This window comes from Dermacentor variabilis, chromosome 3 (assembly GCF_050947875.1).
Source record: "Dermacentor variabilis isolate Ectoservices chromosome 3, ASM5094787v1, whole genome shotgun sequence".
In the NCBI taxonomy this organism is placed as follows: domain Eukaryota; kingdom Metazoa; phylum Arthropoda; class Arachnida; order Ixodida; family Ixodidae; genus Dermacentor; species Dermacentor variabilis.
The window spans coordinates 185,673,190-185,678,267 of record NC_134570.1 but is presented as its reverse complement, the minus strand read 5'-3'; the positions used below and the strand labels follow the sequence as shown (position 1 = coordinate 185,678,267).

General features: G+C 46.1%; 1 pseudogene; it reads right to left on the bottom strand.

The window, feature by feature from the left end:
• Positions 1-211: 211 nt before the first annotated feature.
• On the bottom strand, positions 212-388 carry LOC142576770 (U2 spliceosomal RNA; annotated as a pseudogene).
• Between the last annotated feature and the right edge of the window lie 4,690 nt (positions 389-5,078).

Genomic DNA, 5,078 nt, shown 5'->3' with positions numbered 1-5,078 from the left:
TGTAATTTCGTTAATGCCTAACGTAGTTGTGACATATAACTCGTGTTAGTGTGTGTAACTACTGAATATGGCCTACTGAAAGGCTCTGGCAACTTAAAGTGGCTTACATATCTAAACTGTTCAGCAAAGTTTGTGCTGACGTGCCACCGGCCCCGGAAGTGAGCCCACAGCAAGCATAGTGATAATTTACGTGGTGGCCCCTGCGTGCCAAAAAACTTGCGCCGATCCCAGAGGTACTGCAATAACTGGCCGATCCGCGGAGGTGAAGCAAGCTTCAAGCACTTCGCCACGTTGCAAAAATAAGTTTAATATCTTGGGTCCAGATAGAACCTGTATCAGATGTTAAGCATGTAAGAACAGATACTACACTTTGTCCCGCCTCGGCCATGCCTACGTTCGCACCATCCTCTCTTTGTCGGCGTTCCAAGCGCTTACGTATCTACTTTCCTCCGCCGAAACGTGGCATGTGTCTAGTTTCCTCCAGCTCCCTCTCTATGGTGGACCGTCGTCCACACGAACGTATACAGAAAATCACAGAAAATGAGTTAGTACATTTGTTAAAAATTCTGTGCCACCTCTGTGTCGTGTGCTAAGCAGCTTCGCTGGTCATCCACCTTCACAGTTTTTTGTATGCATCTCCATAATCTTTTTTTTTCTTTCTTCAAGACTTCCCTATCTGGTTACTATCGCTACCTACGCCTGTAGCAGATCCGGTCGTATCAATCTCTTCTCTCCCTTTTTTCACGAGTATTGTGCGCGTCACGTACTTATCTCGATTGCTGACGGATTGATACTTCCATGCAATTTCAATTCAAGCGCTTCTGGAAGGTGTTCATTACCTACCGAGACTCACTGGGTGGATACCTTCGGATTCAATTAGGATGTGGTTAGTGGTTTCCAGAATTTTGCTTGTGTATGCTGCCGCTGCAGCAGGCACATGCCTCATCTTGTTGCGAATATTTGCTTCGGGTATGTTTTTATCCTTAGGCAACCAGCTCGAGCCTCAAACAGCAAGGCACTGCCTTTGTGTTGTATACAGTTTTCCTTCTAATTTCTTTCTTCCCTTTGTAAATCTCCATGCTCTTTCTTGTTTCCATAGTGATAGCAGTGCTATTTGCTAGCACTGATGATGAAGAAAATGATTTGTGGCTGATCCCTTTGCAAGGGGCGGACTGCTTTAAAGCGCCCTAGCCGGATAAAACATATGCATGGCGATAAAAAAGGGGAAATATAAGAATGGATGAGTGCCTACCCCCGTTCCTTTGTACACACAGGCCGACCTGGTGCACAAACCTTGACGTTTAGACACTGAATTGGATTTGTTGCCCTCAGAGTTGGCCACTCTGTACGGTTGCCAAGTCGTACGCCACCACTGGGCCAGTCTGTCGTTTGTTACGCGCATTGCGTTAGACACCACCGCACACGCTTCCCGCACGCCGTTCTGGCTCCCAAATCCAAGTGCTGGCGGAAGTGTTGTGCCATCGGTGTGTCGTGGGGACAAAGCGGCACACCAGAAGACTAGGTGTTCAAAGTTTTCGTCCTCGAGGCCACATGTCCGACATATGGAGTCAGCGGAAGGGCCGAAGTGGGGCCGGTACCACGATGGAAGAACAGATAAGGTGCCTGAACAAGGTGCCGACGATTTGTTCTGTCGAGGTTCACGTCTCTCTCGGCATATGGCGCGCATCACTGGGGAGTCAAATACCATTTGCGTTGAGTGGGAGGGGGTGAGGAGCCAAAGGAAAGTTAATGTCACCAAGCTTGGGACTTAGACATGGGTAACCTGTATCCCCACCACTGTTTATGGTGTACATGATAAAAATGGAAAGGGCACTAGAAGGAAGTAATATTTGCTGTAAGCTCTCACACAAGCAGGCGGGAACCGTAGTTGAGCAGCAGCATCCAGGTTTTTTTTTCATGCGGACCACGTAGTGCTGCTTGCTATCAAGCAAAGTGATATGCAATGTCTGACTGATATGTCTTGACAAGAAGTATTAGGATTAAAATTTATAGTTGTAAGTCAGGTTGTATGTTATTCAATGAAAACAGTGAACAGACAAGTGTATGGGGATGGAGGTATGCGCCGGCACCATAGCGCGTGCGTTCACATGTTTTGTCGTTCCTACTCGTTCCAATGTGTCTCCCCCCTTTCCACTCGCGGCGGCTGTCGGCGGTGGCACCTCGCTCGCGATGATTTTTGGTGGGGGAGCTTACGTTGCGGGGGTGGCTCAGCCACATGGGTGATTTACAGACACCTTGGAATATCTGCGGCAACGCAGCGACAAGCCTGGGCCTCAAGTTTAGCGAAGAGAAATTGGGAAGTATAATGTTTAATGAATAAACGAGTCATTACGTGGCGTCAGTTCAACAGCAAGTCATACCCATAGTCAAGGAATATAAATAGCTCGGCGTTATTCGGCAGGCCCGTGTTACCTTGGTAGGTCAAACCACATCAGCCATAAATCAATTGAGTAAATGGAAAAACTGTGTAATAGTGGCCAGTGATAGAGTGGATCAGAATATTGCTCACTCTCGAACGGAAGCTCTGCGAAATACACAAGTGGTGGTAACTTGCAGGGAGCGCTTCACTCTAGGAAAGAGCAACAGAAAAACTAGGCCAAGAGAATAATTAGCACAGAGCACTGTCCACGCCTATTCCTTTGCTTTACGGACGCTTTCGCCGCAAAGTTTTTTTCTGCAAGGGCAGGTACACAGTCCTCTCAAAGCTCTAGCTATCAAGTAGCAATACATGCTTCATTACTTAATTTGCGCCAAATGAGAAGACGTCATCAGCAATTTATATTGTAAAGCAAAAATGCAGCAGCAGCTGTCTTTTACAAAAAAGACAGAAACGACGAAGAAGGGTAAAGGAGTGGACAACATTGTAAATACAGAATAATTACAGCCACATAACGTTTATATAACTTAAGCATTCAGAAAATGCGGCAGCGTTCCATCTCGCGACTTGCCTATAGAAAATGAGAGCTATGGTCGGGTGGCACCCGTCTTGTCTAAAGTTCCTTCATTAAAATCTTCACACTGAACTTAGAGCGCTAGGAAGCCCCTTACAACGAGTACATTAAATATATTTATTTTCAAATGCTCAGAGAGAAAGCGAGCCCGCGCTTTTTAACGCCACTCTAGACACGAAACGAAACAGTGCGCATTTAGTACATGTAGGGCTCGCGACGACATCGCTTTCGATGTTGCGCAGGAAACTGTATGTGTACACTTGGTCTCCCGAAAAGCCCCCAACGATTCCCTGAAGAGCTTCGTCTCCCCTGTCGCTGACTGTGCGGCGATACGCAGCGTAGGCAACCTTGAGAGCGGGGATCTCGGGAAAGATGCTGGCCCTCCTGCCGGTTATGCTCTGGGTGTTGTCTCCGCCTCTAGGCAGCCGTCTCTGTCCTCGAAGGTCTTCATGGAAGAGCTGCAGAGAATTGAAGACACTGAAACGCTACATCATCGCAGAAAAAAAAATACTTTGGCGTAAACGGTATGTGTTGCAGTGATTATATGGCGTTCTAATACTCAGAAGGAGATCACCTGTTTGATTATAGGTTACGGCGGCGGCATTTTGACGTAGGCGAAACGCAAAAACGCTCTTGCATATCTGTGTTCGGTTTATTTTTCTTTAGATCAAGCACAATTTTTTTGAATTCACCTGGAGGAGAAAGCATAATTGCAGTCATTGAGCTGGATTACTGAAAGAAGTTGCCGTTACTTACAGGAGAAATCGCAATGCGTAATCGACTAACGAACAAACTTTTAGTAATCGGGTCTCTAACTAATAAGTTATGTTTTACGGCACTTGCTGAAATTTACGAACTGTAGACGGTTAATTGGCAAGGCGGCCCTTGCTGAAAGGCCTTCATCGATTGCCACAAGTTCAGCTGCAACGTGACCGGCGATGAGGAAGCGGCAGGGCGTTCTTTGTCATCGGCGGCGCTAGGCCAGCTGCATGCATTTTCGTCATCATCCGGACAGGAGCCGACCTTCTTCACCGAACGCACGCTTGAGGGCAGCACGGTACCACCGCGGAAGGGCTCCGTCACGTGGCTTTCTTCATATTTCGCGGGCCTTCTTTGCAATCCGCAAAGAAGGGCTTCGTGAGACGTATGGTGAAGGAAACAACTAGATCGGTGGTTTCTGAAGGCGCTCTGCAAATATGCGTATCATACTTGGGGTCCTCAGCCGATAATTAGAAAGTTCGGCTATCGAACTTAATTAAATTAGTGAGTTACGGGGAAAATAAAAAAAATATACCTGATTTACAACAGGCTGTCGCGAATAGTATGCGTTCGGTTCGATTCGCTTTCGACGCACCTTTAATATTAAGTTCTTGGCACAAGTTATATGGGACACCCTGTATATGGAAGGCATGTCGACTTAAAACGAATTCTGAGTATGGCACAGGTTCCGAGGTATGCGCCGTCCAACTTGCAGTAAGAATTAACTGTTGCTACTCCCTCCTATTTCAAGGAAATTCTGAACTTTTTATGCATTGAAGCACAAAAGTAACTGGAACGCCAATGCATTTCATTGGACACCTTGAAAATTAATATCTAGAAACTTGCTCAGTCTTCAGAATTCGTTAAAGTGCGCACGCCTTGCGAACACACCGGCAACAACATGTTCCGAGAATTATAAATAAAAGTAAATTATCATAATTATGATATTTGATCAATAAGATGTGTTTTTTTCTCGTAGAAGTACCTAAAGCCTCATCGAGCAGTTCAGATTAAGGGTTAGAATTGTTCTGTCTGCCTATCTGAAACTTCAAAAAAAAATTTGGTGCGGCTAAAATAAAATCCCGTATATTTACGTGCCCATTAAAAAACCGCAGGAGGTCAAGATCGATCGTAAGCACTCCACAATGGCGCCTCTCATAGTTCGAGTGTTGCCCTGGGGCGTATAACGAAATGAATGAATCAGCGCATCAATCCTTAAATATGCAAGGTGTTCTTTAGGCCTAACGCGAATAAAGAAAGGGAATACCAGGATACCGATTTTCGCATGAATAACGGGAAGCTTACCCGGACAAAAACTCGCCTAATGTGCCGTTCGGGTGCCACCGC